The sequence below is a fragment of the Hyperolius riggenbachi genome, chromosome 7 (genome assembly GCF_040937935.1).
Source record: "Hyperolius riggenbachi isolate aHypRig1 chromosome 7, aHypRig1.pri, whole genome shotgun sequence".
In the NCBI taxonomy this organism is placed as follows: domain Eukaryota; kingdom Metazoa; phylum Chordata; class Amphibia; order Anura; family Hyperoliidae; genus Hyperolius; species Hyperolius riggenbachi.
The window spans coordinates 237,514,546-237,535,560 of NC_090652.1; the positions used below are offsets into that span (position 1 = coordinate 237,514,546).

Sequence of the window (21,015 nt, forward strand, 5' to 3'; positions counted from 1 at the left end):
TGCAGTGGCAGGTTCACTGAATAGGTATGCAGTGGTGGGTTCACAGTACAGGTATGCAGTGGTGGGTTCACAGAACAGGTATGCAGCCAGCCAGGTACAAGTTAAGCCTAACTAATCTTTCCCTGAGAGACAGTCTGCAGCAGCTCGCCCTACTCTCACTAACGCAGGCAGCACACGAGTGACCGTAATGGCCGCCGCTGCCTGCCTTATATAAGGGGGGGTGGGGCTCCAGGGGCTAGTGTAGCCTAATTGGCTACACTGGGCCTGCTGACTGTGATGTAGAGGGTCAAAGTTGACCCTCAAGGTGCATTATAAGGCGAACCGAACTTCCGCAAAGGTTCGCCAGCGGGACGCGAACGCGAACCACCGAAGTTCGCGTGGAACCGTTCGCCGGCGAACCGTTCGGCCCATATTTATTTATAAGTGAGGAACTAAAAAAAAGGGGAGACAAAATTTCTATTTTTTTTTACATACTTACTGTATTTTTCGGCATATAAGCTGTACCAACAGTACACGTTTTTACAGGAAACCACAAACATGCATAGGTGGGGTAATTAGCCCTTCAGCAGAGCTGATTAACTAACTGTGGATTTCCACAAAACATGCACTGTTGTTGGCCCTTGAGGATCGAGTTGGGGAACACTGATTTAGAAGGCAAAGACCAAGTAAAAAAATTATCTCTCTATATATCTCACTAATATTATAAATGCAAAAGTTTGGATGTTTGTTACTCAATCACGCAACAATGGCTGAACGGATTTGAATGAACATAGTACATTACCTGGAATAACATATAGGATACTTTTTATCCCCATAACCAAAAAGTGGGCGGAGACAAATACACATTTCAGTGGGGAAATGTAAACTGCAGCTATTCTTACACTGTCAACCTCCCTGGCATTATGATTATTTCCAGATTAAGGGTCTAAAACATTTATTTTTTCACAAGCTTTTAGACCCTAAGAACAAGAAGAAAAAAAAACATACTACAGAGAGATCTGCAGCAGCTCCTTCATATAACTCACTCAAGCACAGGATTACCACTCTGAGCTGCAGCTTTCCATCCAGAGTCTGACTCCGGGTTACCGCTAAGGCGGTTAATGGTGGGGTTCTCAAACTTTGCACAGTTGGTCACTGGGTGACTGGGATTAATATTCAGAAAAGTGGGTGGAGCCACAAATAGCCAATCAGATTAGTTTAATTTAAATGCAAATTATTGATGCTAAAGACTGCAAAGTTTACAAACTTGGTCATTGAGTAATTGTGTATTAGACTTAGAAAAAGTGGGTGCAGCCAGCACCAGCCAAATACATATTCGGGAGACGCCGGGTCATCACTGGGCAGAGACAAGTTCAAATTTTACTGGGAAATGTAAACTGCAGCCATTCTTACACCGCTTATGGTAGGGTTCTCAAACTTTGCGCGACCTAGTGGACAGTGCCATGCGCAGCAGGCCATGGGGGGGGGGGGGGGGGGGCGGGGGGCTGGGGTGCGGCTGCGTAGCTAGCATAGTTGCCCCAGTGTAGGATGGAGTTTAGTTGCCTCAGTATAGCTAGTATAGTGCCCCCAGTATAGCCAGAATAGTGCCCCAGTATAGCCAGAATAGTGCCCCAGTATAGCTAGTATAGTGCCCCAGTATAGTGCCCCCAGTATAGCCAGAATAGTGCCCCAGTATAGCCAGTATAGTGCCCCAGTATAGCCAGTATAGTGCCCCAGTATAGCCAGAATAGTGCCCCAGTATAGCCAGAATAGTGCCCCAGAATAGTGCCCCAGTATAGTGCCCCAGTATAGTGCCCCAGTATAGCCAGAATAGTGCCCCCAGTATAGCCAGAATAGTGCCCCAGTATAGTGCCCCAGTATAGCCAGAATAGTGCCCCCAGTATAGCCAGAATAGTGCCCCCAGTATAGCCAGAATAGTGCCCCAGTATAGCCAGAATAGTGCCCCAGTATAGCCAGTATAGTGCCCCAGTATAGCTAGTATAGTGCCCCAGAATAGTGCCCCAGTATGGGTAGGTGGTGCCCCCTGCCCGTCCCCGCCGCTGTTATTACCTTAACAGCTGCCACTCTTCCCTCTCCAGCGCATGTGTTTATTTAAGGCAAGCAGCGTATCTCCCGGCTGCTCTGTGATGCGACAGGAAGCAGGGCAGCGGCTTCCTGTAGCGGCGATATGTATCGCCGTTACTATGGTAACCGAGCCCTGATTCTTGCGCATCACAGAGCAGCCGGGAGATACGCTGCTTGCCTTAAATAAACACATGCGCTGGAGAGGGGAGAGCGGCCGCTGCTAAGGTAATAGCAGCGGCGGCCGCGGGGACGTGCGGGAGTAGGGGGAAGAGGACGGCACACCAGGCAACATGCCACGGCACACTGGTTGAAAAACGCTGTTCTAAACAATCTGACAAAGCAATGTAAAAAAAAATGTTTTATAGATGGAATATCTTGTCAGTGAGGGTCACACTGTATTCACTTCCTGAAAGGAAAAAAAAAAAGAACACAGCATAGTTATTTGTGTGCTAGGTACTGTACATACCCAGGTCTATCTCATCATGTCACCTCGGGTATCCTTTAAGTATGACAAACAATTCTGAGTTGATCAAATCAACTTTGTAAATTGAAAATGGATCAATGAAAGAGTAGCATCTCTGTTTTGGACAGTCATACTATATTATCTCTAAGACCACAGAGAAAAACAAAACAAAACAAAAACTGAAGCTTTCAGGGGGCATTGCACCGGAAGCATTGTGGTTCATCTATATATCTATATCTATCTATCTATCTATCTATCTATCTATCTATCTATCTATCTATCTATCTATATATATATATATATATATATACACACACAAATTCCAGTCTAAATTTTTCATTTATTTTTTTTATCAAGCAGGACAGTCCTCCTGGGACTTAAAAAGGAACTCCAGTGAAAATAATGTTATAAAAAAAAAGTGCTTCATTTTTACAGTAATTATGTATGAATGATTTAGTCAGTGTTTTCCCATTGTAAAACCTTTCCTCTCCCAGATTTACATTCTGACATTTATCACATGGTGACATTTTTACTGCTGGAAGGTGAGGTCAGTGGAAGTATCTGCTGCTTGCTTTTTTGGCAGTTGAAACAGCTACTAAACAGTTATTTCCCACAATGCAACGAGGTTCACAGACAGGAAACTGCCAGGACCATGGTCCTTCAGAGTTTCTTGTGGGAGGGGTGTCACCACAATATCAGCCATACAGAGCCCCCTGATGATCCGTTTGTGAAAATGAATAGATTTCTCATGTAAAAGGGGGTATCAGCTACTGATTGGGATGAAGTTCAATTATTGGTCACGGTTTCTCTTTAAACCCAATGTCATTCCAAAAGCAATTAAAGGGACTCCGAGCTCAGAGTAAAAATAAAATTTGAACTTACCCGGGGCTTTCTCCATCCCAGCCCTGGTCGGGACGTCCCACGCCGGCCTCCTGGCTCTTCTCCCAGCGGCTGTCCGCATAGCGCGGACAGGCCGGTCCCCTGGGCGACACTGGCGAGTGCCGGGCCTTCTCCTTCCGTATAAGTCACGAATGACGTCACACGCTGGCCGCCGCGCGTCATGACGGCGGCCGGCGTGACAGCACGGCGCATGTGCGATTAAACTGCGCATGCGCCGTGCTGTCACGCCGGCCGCCGTCATGACGCGCGGCGGCCGGCGTGTGACGTCATTCGTGACGTATACGGAAGGAGAAGGCCCGACACTCGCCAGTGTCGCCCGGGGGACCGGCCTGTCCGCGCTATGCGGACAGCCGCCGAGAGAAGAGCCAGGAGGCCGGCGTGGGACGTCCCGACCAGGGCTGGGATGGAGAAAGCCCCGGGTAAGTTCAAATTTTTTTTTTACTCTGAGCTCTGAGTCACTTTAATGGTTTGATTACACCTTGATGGTCCTTCACCTTAAGGGCTCTTTTCCACTATGAAATGCAATTGCGATTCAGATCGCGTTTCAATTTCCACCATGCGAATGCGATTGAGCTACTATACTGAATATATTAAAGCTCAATCGCATCCAAAACGCGGCAGGACGACGATTGAATTTTGACTAAAATCGCATCGCACTGCACTAATGGAAATTGCTGCTGCAGTTTCCATTAGTTTAATGTACCTTGCGATTTGCGATCGAAATCAAATCACAAATCGCAGGGTAGTGGAAAAAGGCCCTAAGAGTCCAGGACACCTATGCAATTTACCTTTTCTCTTGACTTTTCACCTAGGTGGTATTTCGATACCTTGTCGTAAAATGCATTTTAAACCACTAGCAAGCAAAAAAAAAAAAAATACTCAATATAATTTTGATGGTATTTTTTCACCAACATTTGGGTAATTTTTTAATTGTAAAATGCTGGAAAAATATTTTAACGTGGATCCGAGATAAACTTTTACTCATTACAGAATTGTGTCACTTTCATATAGTATGGGCATTCCTCAAGCCAAATACTTTTGTTTTGTTTTAATACTCTAATTCCCTATAAACTAAACAAGCCTCGCCCACAGCTTTTCACAGTGCCTTGGCACTGTAGCAAGGGCTTATGGGAGCTCAGTCTGGGCAGGAGGAGGTTACTAGCCATTGATTTCAGAGGCAGAGGGGAGGAGGGAGGAGGAGAGGGGGACTGGAATAAATAATCATAAACTTTTGAAGCTGCTTGCAGTTAGATATGCTGTGTAAACTATCTAAACTTTAGATAAGATATATAGACAAGTTACTTGCTATAGTTAGTTTTTAATCTCGGATCCGCTTTAAAGAGAAGATGAAAATGGAGATAACTCCGGAGAAAAAGTGAATTGCAAACCTGTATGGGCCCAGCTGTCATCTGTTTAAAGGTTGTGTTAAACTTCTTGTCTACTGCTATTCCGTTTTACAATCCCTCTGCCTATTCTGGGGGGACAGTTTTCCTCTTGCAGCCACATCCAGAGAAGATGGCTGGTACCGTGGACTACTTGCAACTAGCCTCACAAGAATATCAAGCTGCTTGTAGATAGTCTTATAACCATTGTGGTTGGTGGATGAGAGGTCCAGGGCCCACCCGCACTTCCCTCTGGGTATCGCAAGGTGGTTTGGGGGCCCCAGCCAGTGAGAGAGACTGGGGCCCCCGGCTGTCGTGCGAACCATTGTGTGTGATTTAAAAACATTTTTTTTGCAGCTTACAGAATGCAGTTGACAGGTGAGTGGTTAGGGAGGGGACCATGTAGGAGATGTTCCTACACGGGGCATCCCTGTAACCGATGCAATCCAAGATTGTGTCCAACTGAAGCCTCCCACCTGAATGCTACCTAATTTATGCAATTCCTGCTAGATTTGGTACGGCAGGCAAAGGGTGTATGACAGTACACCGGATTGGCTGACTGGCGCCTGCTCACCAAATAAAGGCAGGAAATTGCTTTAGCTGGGAGTGAGCAAATTGTGTGTTTTGTAGCATTCAGTTCAGAGGCAGTGGGGTGAATTCCCTGGGGTTGAAAGGTTCAAGGCTTGCCCGCACTTCCCGCTAGGTATCGCATGGTGAATTAGGGGCCTCAGCCAGTGAGAGAGACTTAGGTCCCCGGCTGTCGTGCGAACCATTGTGTGTGCCTATTCTGGGGGGACAGTTTTCCTCTTGCAGCTACATCCAGAGAAGATGGCTAATACCGTGGACTACTTGCAACTAGCCTCACAAGAATATCAAGCCGCGTGTAGATAGTCTTATAACCATGGTCTTTAAAAGAGTCTTTAAACCCACATTTATTATTATTATAAAAGCATTTATTCAGTAACAACTGTGTTAGCATATGTTATTTGCCCAGCTTAACATAAGGTGAGCATCCTTAGAAGCGATGTTGGCACGAAATGGCCATCAGGCTACCTTTGCCCTGCACCCACCCATCCACTGACTGCTCGGTGCCCATTAAGACCGGTATTATGCATTCCATTTTGTTTGCCACTGTTGCTCACGACTACCATTCATTGCATGCATTTTCCCAATTTCACTGAATAAATACGGAAGACTGCAGTGCAGACCTTCATCTCCTTTCCAGTGGTGCTCAGCAGAGCTCGAATATTCGAGTAGCTCGAATATTCGAGCTCTTTTTCAGCTATTCGAGCTCGAATACCGAGCTCGAATAGCTGCAGCTATTCGAATGGGCTATTCGAGTGAACTCGAATAGCCCATTCACTATTCGAGCTATTCGATCAAAACAGCGCTATTCGAGCTCGAATACCGAGCTCGAATAGCGTCATAGCCCAGATTGATGTCCTTAGAGCCAATCAGAGGGCTCCCAGGCCCTCTGACGGCAGCCAATCACAGAGGGGGACCCTGGCCAGCCCCTACCCTATAAATAGTGGCCGCCATGTTCCATTTTTCCGTCCTTGCCTGACTTTGTACAGAGAGAGATCTGCTCCTTTGTGCTTTGGCTTAGCAAGAGCTTTATTGTGGTCAACTACCTAGCGTTTTTGCTCACATACACCTCCTATACACACCTATATTGTTGTTAGTTAGATAGAGATTGTATTTTAGTAGCTTGTGTGTTACATAGAGACAGACACAGCTGCTGCAGGCAAGCTTACACTGCTTTAGGCCTCGGGGCCTTGCCTGTGTGGGCAGCTGTCCTCCTGTACTCTGTTAGTTTATTATACCAGTGTTTCTGCTGTCCTTTACTACTGAGTGATTGTATTTTGTAGTAACTGTACTAGGACACTCACTGCTGTCACTGTTTGTTCATAGCTCCTGCGTGTGTGCGTGCACAGTACACACACTCTATTTCCTTCTGATTACTATTGATTATTGTAATTTCTAGTTGTACTTACTAACTACTTACTACTAGGGACACTCAGTCACTGTTCATAGGCTAGCTCCTGCGCTGCGTGTGTGTGTGCGTGCACTGTCAGTACACACACTCTATTTCCTTCTGATTACTACTGATTATTGTAATTTCTAGTTGTACACTTACTTACTACTTGGGAAACTCAGTCACTGTTCATAGGCTAGCTCCTGCGTGTGTGTGTGTGCGTGCACTCAGTACACACACACACACTCTATTTCCTTCTACTTAATCTGATTACTCCTGATTATTGTATTTTCTAGTTAGTGTACTAGGGGACACACTCACTGTTCACACTTATACTGATTACTGAATTATTGTATTTTGTATTAGTACTGTACTAGTAATCACTTAGCGATCTAATCACTTAGTGATTAGTGTCACCTCACCCACCAACCCACTCCATTAAAGTACCCCACTTTTTCACCCGCCCTTTTAAAAAACTTTTTTGTTTACGCCCAAAACATCAAAGATGTCTGGAAGTGGCAGCCAGCGCGGTTTGGGCAAGGGGAAGGGCAGCAAGGGAATCAAGAGGAGAGGGAGCAGCATTGTGGCAAGCCGCGGCCGCGCCACCATGCACAGTTCCGCAGCAGCAGCAGCTGCGTCAGTGGCTAACATTCCTCCTATAGCCACTGGCCGTGGACGCCTTGGGCGCCGCCCAGCAGGAGCAACTCACGCTGCAGAGACACAGCAGCAGCAGCGTGTAGTACCTGCTCCTATTTTCCTCCAGCCGGGTCGGAAACGTCCCATTGAGGAAAAGGATGCAGACACTGTGGTGCAACTGATGACGGAGGATGAGCAGCCCGCCATCAGCTCTGCATCCGAGGCATCCACCCTCACCACTACCACCACCACCCCTGTTCGCAGCAGCCGCCCAGCAGGGCCTGGGGAGGAGGCCAGTTCACCGTCACAAGTTGGCGACCTGTCACTCAGCAGTATTTTTACCCCAGGCACCATCAGGGTATTGTCTGCTGTTGTTGGCGATTTGGAGGAGGAGATGCTGATGGGCACTTTGGGGGATGAGGGATTGGACAGCAAGACTGTGGCGACAGTCAAGCAGCCCATCCATGCATCAGGAGAGGAGTTTGGGGGGTCATCATCCCAGCAGGACATGTTTCAGGAGGGGGATGATGATGATGAGACGGTGACAGACAAAGACTGGGTGCCACCAGCTCCAGGGGATGATCAGTAGCTCTGAGGAGGAGGATGCGCTTGTGGGCCTTGCAAGGAGGCGCATCATTGCAAGCATTGGCAGCAGTAGGCAGGTCCCACAGCCTGCTGGTGTCTCAGGCTCAGCAGCAGCAGCATCTGCCAGTACCACCACCAGCCGCACCCAAGCCCCCGCCCCAACCACCACAGGGAGACAGGCAGCAGCGGCTCCAGGCCGTAGGGGGTTGTTTTTGTCACCAATCTGGCGATTTTTCACCATGCCCACAGTGTACAGCAAGTACGCCACTTGCAACCACTGTCAGCGGAAGTTGAGCAGAGGTGCAGACCCCTTAAAGTTCAGCACCAGCTCGCTCATCAACCACCTTGCTGCGAAACATTTCCACCAGCATGAGGAGTTCCAGAGGCTGAAGGCGTCTGGTGCTGGCAGTGGCACCACACCCATCACTGCACAGCCTTCAGCAGCAGCAGCAACAGCAGCCACCCGCCCTCCTGCTCCTCCAGCAGCACCAGCAGGAGTGCGGAAACGCACTGCTCCTCCCCCCTCTGCAACTCCTGCTGCCGACACTGAGGCCTGTTCTGGCAGCCAGTCCTCAGTGGCCTCCTCTGCTGTGTCCGCTGATTCCCGTGCCAGCAAAAGGCCACGCCAGAGCCTTTTGAGTGAGTCCTTCCAGGGAGTGGTTAGGGCTCTGCCTCCCAGCAGCCGTCGCGTGCGTCAGCTGAACGGCTTGCTGGCATGGGCCATGTGCTCCCAACTCCTGCCGTACACGCTCGTGCAGGAGGGGAGCGACATGCGTGCGCTGCTTGCTTGTGCAGCCCCAGACTGGCAGCTCCCCAGCAGACACTTTTTCGCCCGCAAGGCCATTCCTGCACTGCACCGCTTTGTGATGGCCAATGTGGAGCGAGGGCTGGAGCACGCGGTTGGTGAAAGGGTCCACGTCACCATGGACTCCTGGAGCAGCCACTTCGGGACAGGCCGCTACCTGTCCTTCACTGTCCACTGGGTCAGCTTGGTGGAAGGGGGTGAGGATGGGAGAGCAGCAGCGGGCACAGCAGCAGCAGCAACACAGTGGGTGGTGCCACCCCGCAGGGTCAGGGGAACTGCAGCAGGTTCCTCCGATCCTCTGCCATCCTCCGGCACACCTGGACAAACCCCCCGCCTCAGCAGCAGCGTGAAGGCCCGCCACTGCCAAGCGCTGCTGCAGTTGGTCAGCCTTGGGAAGACCAAACTGACGGCAACCCATGTGTTGGCCAAACTCCAGGAGCAGGAGAGGATTTGGCTGACCCCCAGAGGCCTCAGAGTCGGAGAGGTGGTGGCCGACAATGGGGCCAATCTGGTTGCCGCAATTGACAGGGGAAACCTGACCCACATCCCCTGTCTTGCCCACGTGCTGAACCTGGTGGTGCAGAAATTCTTGCGCACCTACCAGGGGGTGGGCGAACTGCTGGAAACGGCAAGGAACGTTGTGCATCACTTCCGGCGCTCGGCTGCAGCCTGTGCGAGCCTGGAAGACGTGCAAAAGGAGCTGGAGCTGCCACGCCATCGGCTGATCCTTGATGTTCCAACTCGCTGGAACTCCACCCTGGCGATGTTGGAGCGTCTGGTTGAACAGAAGCACGCTGTCAACCAGTACCTTGCCGTGGCCACTGTTTCCGCCGCTCAGAGAAGGGACAAGACCAGCAACATCCCGTCCATCGTCCCCGATGATGACTGGAGGCACATGCAGCAGGTGTGCTTAGTGCTGGCTCCCTTTCTGCAGGCCACTAACATGGTGAGCAGGGACCATGCTATGGTCTGCGAGTGGGTGCCCCTGGTTTGTCTGCTGAACAGGGCCCTCGATGCTTTGCTGGAACAGGGAGCGACAGCCTTGGACCAGCAGGAGCGGCAAGCAGCTGCACAGTCCACCTCTGAGGGGGAGGGGGACTTGGTGGAGGTCCCTGACCTTGCTGCTGATGAGGGGGATCAGCACAGCACAGCTGAGTTGGTGCGGGGGTGGAGAGAGGATGAGGCTGAGGAGGCAGAGGAGGAGGATGAGGACAGCACTGCCGTCGATGTGCCAGCACACGTGGCCCGCCTCTTCCCAATGGCAGCGCACATGCTGACGTGCCTGCGCAAGGACCCCAGGGTGATCCAGATGAAGCAGAGGGAGGACATCTGGATCAGCATGATGTTGGACCCACGCCTCAAGGGGAAGTTGAGCCAGTTCCTGCCGCCTGCAGGAGGAGACCCGGCGCAACAAATAAGGAGCTTGCAGCAGGCCCTTGTTGAGCGCTTGGAGGAAGCCTTCCACCCCCACTGTCCAGCCAGCACAGAGGCAGCAGCAGGTGCCTGCATCCAGCAGCAAGCGCCCCACAGACCTGCTGTCTCTCAGCAACGAGCTCTACAGGACTGTAGAGGCTCCGGCAGCAGTGACTAGAGGAGGTGCATGCAGCATCCTCCTCCTCCGGTCACAGCCAGCACCTGACCCAAATGGTGGCTGACTACATGGGGTCCTACAGCGGGCTTGACAGCGATGCCCCTGTTGATCCCATGGAGTATTGGGTCAAGCGCCTGGAGATCTGGAGCGAGCTGGCGCAGTACGCCCTGGAAGTGCTGTCCTGCCCCCCTTCCAGCGTGCTGTCCGAGCGCTGCTTCAGTGCAGCTGGCGGCGTGGTCACCGAGAAACGCTGACGTCTGTCTCACAAGTCTGTGGACAGACTGACGTTTCTCAAGATGAACCAGGCGTGGGTGGAAGGCGAGTTCCTGGCCCCTGTTGTCGGCGAGAGGGGGACATGAACTGGCTGCCGGAAGAACCATCGTTAATGTGCCTTACCACCCTTTACCACCTCCTGGCTCCTGCTCACTAAGCCAGCCTGGTTCACTTTGACTATTACGTCGCCTGCAGCCACACATTTCACATTTACAGTGGGCTGCTGTGTACTGCCCTTCTGCTGTCTGTCTGTCTGTGTTTCCCACTGCCAGGGTACACAGATTTACCTTCTGCTGCAGCTCTGTCACCAGCTATTACGTCAAACAATAGCTGCCCCTGCTGCCTGTATTTACCTTTAAAAAAAAAAAAAAAAAAAAAAAGGTTTAATTTTTCTGAGGTGCCCGGGTTGAAAACTGTGTTGTCCCAGTTATGTATTGGACACGATGTGGGCTGCACGACCGCTGTCTGGGACCTCCTGTTGTGTTTATTTACAGCCCTGGTATCAACGCTAGGTACCAGGGCTATTATGTCACGCTGCCTACCTACCTGACTGCCTGCTGCCACACACTCATCCTCCTCCTCCTGCTGCTGAATTTACCTCCTGCTGTCTGTGTGTTTCCACTGCCAGGGAGCACATACAATGGCGCTTTCACCATGCGCCACCAGCTATTTGTTACGCTCAAAAATAGCTGCATTTCTTTAAAAAAACAAAAAAAAAATATATTCTTTTTATTAATACTTTGTGATATTATTTTTAGAGGTGTCCGGGTTGAAAACTGTGTTGTCCCAGTTGTGTATTGGACATGATGTGGGCTTCACGACCGCTGTCTGGAACCTCATGCTGTGTATTTACGGCCTGGTACCACCGCTAGGTACCACACAGCCTATTATGTCTCGCTGCCTGCCTCATTGACTGCCTGCTGCCACACAATCATCCTCCTCCTCCTGCTGCTGCTGCTGCTGAATTTACCTCCTGCTGTCTGTGTGTTTCCACTGCCAGGGAGCACATACAATGGCGCTTCCAACATGCGTGCGCCACCAGCTATTTATTACGCTCAAAAATAGCTGCATTTCTTTAAAAAAAAATATATAAAAGAGAAATAAGTGAAGAAGAAGACGATATAGAAAAAGAAGAAGAAGAAAGAGAAGAAGAAGAAGATATAGAAAAAGAAGAAGACGAAATAGAAAAATAATAATAAGAAGAGGATATAGAAAAAGAAGATATAGAAAAAGAAGATGAAGAAGAAGATATAGTAGAAGAAGAAGAAGATATAGAAAAAGAAGATGAATAAGAAGATATAGAAGTAGAAGAAGAAGATATAGAAGAAGAAGAAGAAAATGAAGAAGAAGAAGAAGATATAGAAGAAGAAGATATAGAAGAAGAAGATATAGAAGAAGAAGAAGAAGTATATACACTACTGAACAGAATTTTGGACACAACTTCTCTTTCCACCTTTTTTTTTAAAGGAACATCCCCACATAATCACTTGCTGTTGTTACTTGGAAAAAAAGATGTTTCTTGCATCATTCACCCTCAAAACAAGTGTTGGAAGCTATTTAAGGCCAATTCGAATAGTCAGCTTGAATAATGAGCTCGAATACCGACTCGAATAGTGAGCTCGAAGTCCGAGGTCGAATCGAATAGTAAAAAATATTCGACCGAATTCGAATAATTTACTATTCGAATTCGACCAAACTCGAATAATAAAAAGGGGTATCCGAGCATCACTGCTCCTTTCTTTATTGGATACAATTGTCAGCTTTACCGGTCAGAGAATGCAATATTCCCAATAGTGAGTGTGCCGCTCATGACTCGATGCAGTAGCCATTCTCCTGTGATTTAAACAGCTGCAGTGCCAACAGCTTTCTCTTTTTTGTATTATTGGTAAATAAACTTTAGTTTCACTTTTAGGCTCCCTGCACACTGCAAATCCGTTTTCCGATTCCGATTCCGTTTCCGATTCCGTTTCCGATTTTCCTTGAATACATTCAACAGAAAAACGGATCAAAAAACGCAGCATGCAGTTAAGATTAAAAATCTGAATCGGATGTAAAAACAGATTAAAAAGCGGAATCGGAATCTGAAATGCATGCAGTGTGCAAGAGGCCTAAAGGAAACCTGAGATCTGAGAAAGGAAACGGCTGCTTCGTTGTCTTATCTCTGCCAGTAACTTGGCCATCCATGCTCTTCTGCGCATGCACATGCGTGGCAAGCCCTCATGCCCTAGCTGCACTCCCATTCCCCCCACCGCACATGCGCAGAAGAGCAGCCAGATAACTAGCAGAGATAAGAAGTATAAATATACCCGTATTTATGATCACAGGTACACTTTAAAATGTCCTTTCTGATTTTCCAGTTAACTCTTCCCTTTACCCAGTCAACTTTCTGCTTTCTCTGGTTGACAATTAGTGTACTGCTCAACATTTAATAATTTCCAAGTTGATGCAAATTCTACGCAAATTAAACTTTCCATAACATCTGTGTCAACTAATCATTATCTGTCTGGTTGCTCAATCCTTCACCCCCAACCCCCTCTACTTATAATTTTCAACACCAGTAAAGAAGGAGCCCAAAGTTTATGCAAAATAAATATTTTTATTATATTTAGAAATCAGCCCTTGTGTATGGAGTAACACAAACATGTATAGCTTCAAACTTTCAGCAACATTTATAACCACAAATATTGTTCCAATTACAGCTCAACCTACACACACAAAAAAAAAAGAAAAAAAAAAAGGGGCTTTATTCAGCTGCAGTCAATGTGCCACGACCTGTTGCACGCATCTCCCACATACACACTTTCATTTCAACAAGCAGTTCATGTTTTAGGTTGACTAAGGGAGACTTCCAGAATGCAAAGCACTTTTTCTCTTTTGTCATAGGTATTCCGCATCAGAATCACACAGCACAGTGGAAAGAGAAAATAATAGTGTTACAAATATGGCACATGAAATAAATGGGCTAAAGAGTAATTCAACACTACACTGAAGAAAAAAACATCCTTCCCGGGGGCCATTGCCCCATGCCACCAAGTTCTCAACCTTCCATGTCCTGCACTCTCCAATATGCTCAAAATGAAAGTCAGTACTGAAAAGTAATATGAAATGAATCAGTTATAGCAAATAAGTTGTGACTGAACATGAACATTTCTTTTTAACATATCTCAATCTAATTTCTTAGTATGCAGAAAGCTAAAATGTTACCTTGTTTTGAGGAATGAGGCTTCTGGACCTACAAAATCTTATAAACTTGGTCATATCAACTGAAGTAGCATGCTATAGAAGGCTATCTAGTTGGGGCTACTGCTTGTCTTTTATAATTATATTAGACTCTCAAAAAACTACAGGTTACAGCATTGGAAGCCTGTGCTCCAGGAAGTGGATGGCGAAAGGGGCTCTTGACGAGGTACATTAAAACTAAGTTTACCAAGCACCCTAAACACCATTAAAAACATGCACCAACAACCAGGCCTGGTTAGCAGAATGAAAAGCTCCAGACAGGGAGAACCTTATAGCGGACCGGAACTCTTGCACATCACACAATGAAGAGTCTTTATTCCACATATAGTTGCTGAATAAATTCACTGCTCTATGTTTGTTTAGCCAGATCAAAGTGGCTAATTAGATCTTATCAGCAGCTGTTAATAGACTGCAGGAGCACTGCCCAGGCAGCTTTCCCCATGCTGTAAATATTGAGGCTTAACCCTTTTGGGAGAGTGACCACAGGATCACCAAAGTTCGAACTGGAGACAGACCATAATTCTCCACCAGTGCTTCACCGTGATTGCGGTTGTCGCAACCTGAACTATCACAGTATATTGTGATTTCACAACCATTCTCAGCATACTACACTATATAGGGCTCCAAGGCACATCATGACTTCAAGACCCTTCACCTTGATTTTTTTTTTATTGTTTACTATCTCTTACAGTGTACATCTATCTTTAATACACAACATGACAGAAGAGCATAATTGTTGTTAGACTACAGAGAACTGCAGCATCTTTAGAGCACACCCTCCTTATTTCAGAGTTCCTCAGTGGCCAAGACAATCGGAGGAGGGGTCCGCACACACATTTACAGCCTCGAAACAATTGTCGGCTGTGACAGTTGGATGTCTGTACATGTGTTGAAATAATAAAAGCACTATATATCGTTCCTGAAGAAAGACTATGAGCGCCCTCTACTCAGATTGTCTTGATACTTATGCTACTGGGATCCAGCACCAGTAATCACTTCATATAAGTGTTATCTTATGTTATCTTATGATTCGTTCATCAGTGGCCAAACTTTACCAATGAAAACCATAAAGCCACAAGACATCCTGATGTCCCTAGATTAGGAGGGGATCCACACATCAAATTGAAGCAATGACTCCCATAAGCCACATAGTCACACCAAGAAGGTTGAGGACCAGTTAGCATGGAACAAGCAGCAGAGGAAAAAAAGTGTAAAATGGAACAGCTGAGGTATGTAGAAGCTTATTAAAACACTTTTACTCACTGGATCCCACCAAATACTAATATTTCAGTGTTGAGTGGAGCTTTTGAAGTATTTCAATACATTGTTTAAATTATCCTGTGTATAAAGATATATCTCTTTCAGTGTAAGAACTTAAAAAAAAACAAAAAAAAAAAGAGAAAAAAAGTAGTTTCTGAATAAAAATATGAAATCTACCACGCAAGTAACAAACTTTAGCTACAGCAAATCTTTGGAAGGCTTGCTTGCATTGTACTCGTCTGCACACTCTGCGCCTAGTGCCTTATTAATAGAAAATTGTTTTATATTATATAGTGGTTTGGCCCATGTGATGGCTACCCTCCTCATGTGAGAGGTCCAGGACATCTTAAAGTGACTCTACAAAACAGCAGAAACCAAAACGATTGTTATAAGTTCAGAGCGACTTATTGCACAGTCTATACCTCATGGAGGTCAGTGTATAAGCTAGAGAGAGACAGACGTTAATATTGGTCCTTCCCACCTAATAATCTGGGGAACAAAATTAGTTATCCCCTCTAAAAAAATAAAAAAGGTCTCATTAAGAAAAAAAAAGGGACGCTTTCAAGTCTCGAAAATTGACATGAAGTGTACACAAAATAGCACAATAAAATAAATATTGTTTGAAACCTCCACAGTCCTCTTATTGGCAGAAAGTTAAGCAACGTGCCCAAATTACATAGAAGTACAGGGGTCAACATGAAAAGACAAACAGTAGATCATGTCAGCAGCAAAATATTCTCCTCCTGGAGTTTCAGACTTGAAGTAATAACCATCGGCAGCCAGATTCTCAATGTGAGTTGTCTAGAGTTCAACCATTTCTTTTTGACTCCGGTGTACAAAAGTCTGTAAAAAAACAAAACAAAAAGACAGTGTTATTACTTCCCCAAATAGAAAACATAGTAAAATTCTACATGCTCCATAATCACCTAAAGAGGAAAATGGCAATACCTAAGACCATGTTGAACAACCCATAGATTAAACATGGAAACATGCACAAGATCGGGGAAACAATACATTTTGTGCACAATGTGACCAACTGTCAGAAAATGGAAGGCTTTTATTTTTTCTTTTTATTCTATTGAATGTCAGATCACTAAGCGTCCGTTCACACCAATTCTAATTCCTTAGAGGCACCGGCATTTCGCTGTGGCTCAGTCAGGGAATAAGGAAATCTCCCCAACCAGAATACCGACAGAGAGCTCAAAGCACTTTCCTACACTGAAAAAAAGTGTACACATCTTGTTGTCCCGATGACGCCTGCTTCCGGGACAGGAAAGTAGATAATCCAAGTATGGTAGAGACAAAACTGAAACAGAGGTATTAACACTGCCCTCAATAGCAAAGGGTAAAGGACTCCATAAAAAAACTACTAACCTGTGGAGGAAAATAAATACAACCAATCAAAGTCTCTAGCTTTTAAACAAATGACTGGCATTTGCTATCTTAGATTGGCTCACTTTCTTTTATTGCATTCTAGAACAACTATTCCTCACACCAATAATAAAAAAAAATAAAAAAAAAATACCCAAGACCTGCTTTTTCAAACTGTTGTACGCTGTCAGAAATCTGTGTGTGTAGCCTATCACTTTGATCAAATATACCAGCTTCTGTTGCTTTAACTTCTCTTATCAATTTATTTTTAGATCAATCTTGGGTACCTTATTGTTCATAAGTGTGATCGGACATGTTGGAAAATGAGGTGATGAGGGTGGGGCAGAAGAGGTGGGGGACCAATAGCGCTCTGCATCTAGTGGAACAAAATATTTGGTTTGTTCAACACTTGATACATTTCTCCTGAAATCTATTAAAATGGAGTTGGCTTTGTAGGGTGGGAATTGATCACTGTCTGATCAAATTCCAATCAAGTAGGGATCAATTGGCTTGGCATATCAGCTATAATCAACTCATGCATTGTTCGCTTAAACAGTATATGTAATAGATCAGTTAATCTTGAGATAACGTATCCTTTAATAGTTTGGGACCCTTGGCAAGGTTGCTGGTGCTTGCTACCTAGCAGCTCAGTTCATAGAGTTTTCATGTGATATACAATGTAGTGTTTCTGAAACTTGCATGCTGGGTGTATATGTAATAAAATGTACATATTTCTGTACACAAAGATCTACTGTATATTCCCATGATATCTAAAGTATAAAAAAAATCAAGCACATCCCAAGTAAAGTTTTAACAACTTTAACATACACACATGCAATCATCTTTTCAACAAAACTGATAGATTTAGGTGATCCTGTGTGAAAGACGCACACCATTTATGCACTTGTTCTCTAAGGCCTTCAGGTCAAGGGAGCCCATTAATCTGAGAAGAGATTTAGAAAGACTGCAAACAACTGGATATCAATCATCACAAGTCCGGAGAACCATCAAATAGATTTCAAACAACTGCCAGCTTTTCAAAGCACAAGGTGATGGAGTGAGGTGGGCCGCACATTTTGCTAGTATCTGAAAAAGTTAACTTTGAGCTCTTCAAAAAAAATAGAGTACGCTCCGGACCATAAGACGCACCAGGTTTAGAGGACAAAAATCAGGGGAAAAAAAAATATACTAACCCTGGTGCATCCATGGTGCAGGGGCATCTTGTGGATCTTCTCCCCTTAATCTTCCCCCCAATTATTTCCCTCTTGAGTCCTTCTTTGACCATCCTGTGTCCTCCTCTCTCCATTTGTCCTCCTCTGTCTCCTCTGTTCCCATGTCTTTTCTGTTCCCTTGTATCTCTCTTGTCCCCCGGTGTTCTCCTACCCCCCTCCCCATCTTTGATGTCCCCGGTGTCCTCCTTTTCTCTCCCCTGTGTCTCTGATGTCACCCCCCCCCCATCTTCCCTGGTGTCATCCCCCTCCCCCATGTCCCCTGGTGTACTCCCCCCCCCCCCCCCATCTCTGATGTCCCCTGGTGTCCTTTTCCTTCTCCCCATCTCTGACATGCTCCTGTGATCTGCTGCTTTCCCCCTTCCCCTTGGCTCTGATGTCCCCTGGTGTCCACTTTTCCCCCAGTGGCTCCGATATCCCTCTTTCCCTTCTCCCATGTGTCTCTGATGTGCCCCGTGTCATCCTGTCCCCATCTCTGATGTCCCGGTGTCTAACTTTCCTCCCTTCCCCATGTCTCTGATGCCCCCCTTTCCCTTCTCCCCATGTCTCTGATGTGCCTGTCATCCTTTCCCCCCCTCCGCCCTCTGATGTCCTGGTTTCCTTCTTTCCTCCCTCCCCCATGTCTCTGATGTCCTCCTTACCCCGATCCCATCTCTGATGTGCCCCCCTGTGGCTTAGTTTGCTTCCTCTGTCCCCCTTAAGGTGAGATCGTTACCATCAGCAAGAACGATGTGGAAGATCCTCAGTGCGGACGAGCAGGGATTCGGTCCTCGTTCATTCATGGATCCAGCTTCAAAGTACTTCCTTCAGGTTGCAGGCACCATGCGGCCAATCAGGAGAGGCGCTGCACGGACAACATCCAATCACTGCTGCCGCTGTTCTAACAGGACGTGATGGTCCCGCGGGCGGGACAAGGCTCTGTCATTGAGCCAATTGAGTGCAGTGATTGGCTCAATGACAGAGCCTTGTCCCGCCCGCGGGACCATCGCGTCCTGTTAGAACAGCGGCAGCAGTGATTGGACGTTGTCCGTGCAGCGCCTCTCCTGATTGGCCGCATGGTGCCTGCAACCTGAAGGCGCACTTTGAAGCTGGAGCTGCGAATGAAGGAGGACCGAATCCCTGCTCGTCTGCACTCAACATCGATCACGCTGATGGTAATTATTTCACTTGCAGGGGGACAGGGGTGGGGGAGGACATCTGGAAACACGGGACATCAGAGATGGGGATGGAGCTGAGGAAGACAAAGGCACATTAGAGCCCCTGGGGTTGCAAAGGAGGACACCGGGACATCGGAGACAGTTGGAGGGGGGAAAGGAGACAAAGGAGCACATCAGAGACAAAGGACGGCAGCCTCCACAGGACACCTTCGGACTATAAGACGCACTGACTTTTCACCCACGCTTTTGAGGGAGAAAAAGTGCGTCTTATAGTCCGAAAAATACGGTAATTTCAGTTGGTAGAGGCCAACTGCAGTAAGTACAATGTAACACTCTTGTTTCTCAGTTGAAAATGAATAACCTGTTAGGTTTTATGATCTGATAGTGTACACGTTAATTCTAAAGGTGCCCATTAATTGAACAATCCCATGGTCAATTGTAGCGATAACAGTTCAGAAACAATCGGTCATGCCCATTAACAGACAAATGTAATTTCTCTTCTCTAAAACTTTAGAAGGCCCAGGATCTTAAGAGTTACTTTGATATTTTGAAACAACAAGGGTATAACTTTATAGATTTGGATAAAGACATTTTTAAACTGACAGTGGCCAACCCTTTAGCATAGACTCAAAGCTCCCTCCTTCTGCACACTATTATAGACAAAGTGAATCCGAGATGAACTTTTACACATTGCATAATTGTGTTCCTTTCCTGTTGTTTATAGGGCATTCCTCAAGCCAAATACTTTTTTGTTTTTGTTTTAATACTGTAATTCCTTATAAAGTAAACAAGCCACGCCAACAGGTTTTCAGAGAGCCAAGGCACTTTCAGATAGTAGCAAGGGCTCATCGGAGCTCAGTCTGGACAGGAGGAGGGGGAGGTATTACTAGCCAGAGATTTCAGAGGCAGAGGGGAGGAGGGAGGAGGATTAGGTTTCTTTGCTCAAGATGCAGATAAGCCTGCCTCTGTGTAATGTTTACAAACATGGCTGCTGTCATTGTATCACAGGAAGAAAGAATCATATTCTATTAAGCCGCATCTACACGCGTATGCGGCTCGATTGATAAGATCCGGCAGGACGGATCTTCGCACCGCCGATTCCCTGCTCGATCCCCGCGAGGGGACAATGGCAGGGAATCGTGCGGGAGATAAGCGGCGCCGGCGGGCACGAGCGGGGAATCGAATGCGGCGGGGACGCGGCGGGCACGCGGAAGAGGCGATCCGGCGGCTAATCGAGCCGCCGGATCGCTTCAATGTCCCATGGTGTAGATGGGGCTTAAAAGCTGTATGCAGACAGATTTGTTGTGTAAACTATCTAAACTTTAGATAAGATATATAGACAAGTTACTTGTTATAGTTCGTTTTTCATCTCGGATCCGCTTTAAGATAAGTCATGGATTTAATATGAGCATTGTATGTTTCTCTCCTAGAACACTGTGTGCGTTATTCAAGATGGATAGGTCTTCACTTTTATTAATTATACCTGCAAATAAGTGTCATTTAATTCAAACCAGCCAAGTTAAAGAAATAAACAGAACTGGGTGTCTCAAACAAAGGTCATACCACAAAGTTCATTTGAACGAAAGAATGCAAAATGCAGAAAAGTCTCAAAATAACCGCAGAAGATCGTTATGTGACCATAGTTAGTGAAGCTCCCCATGTAGGAGGTGTGACATGAGGAAGAAAGCATTTCACGGTCCCAATACCTACTGAATATATATATACACGGTATACTGCTTTGTATATTTAGGACCTGGGCAGCTCACCTTCATAGAATTATTTTCAAGCCTATACTCTACCAGAGAGTGCTTGTGGATAATGTGATACCATCCAAAATTAAAGCTCAGCTGAAGGTGGAATTTACAACAAGACAAGGGCCCATATGCAATTAACTTTTTGGAAGAAAATACTCAAAATAGTTTTGATAGTACTTTTTCATTTACTTTTTGGTACTTTTTTTAGTTGAAAAGTGCTGGAAAATTATTTTAAATCGAAGATTAAAAATCATCTCCTAGGAGAAAACTGGGGTGAAAAGGTGAATTGCATATGGCCCAAGGACTCTAAAGCCTCATCTACACGGTACA

General features: G+C 46.4%; 1 protein-coding gene across 2 annotated transcripts in view; it reads right to left on the reverse strand.

Moving 5' to 3' along the window:
- Nucleotides 1-13,250: 13,250 nt before the first annotated feature.
- ITPRID2 (ITPR interacting domain containing 2) overlaps nt 13,251-21,015 on the reverse strand; it is a 146,029-nt gene continuing 138,264 nt past the window's right edge. For both annotated transcript variants that reach the window (XM_068245416.1, XM_068245417.1), the window contains exon 18: nt 13,251-16,017. The gene's annotated coding sequence lies outside the window, so the exon portion shown is untranslated. The remainder of the gene's footprint in view (nt 16,018-21,015) is intronic.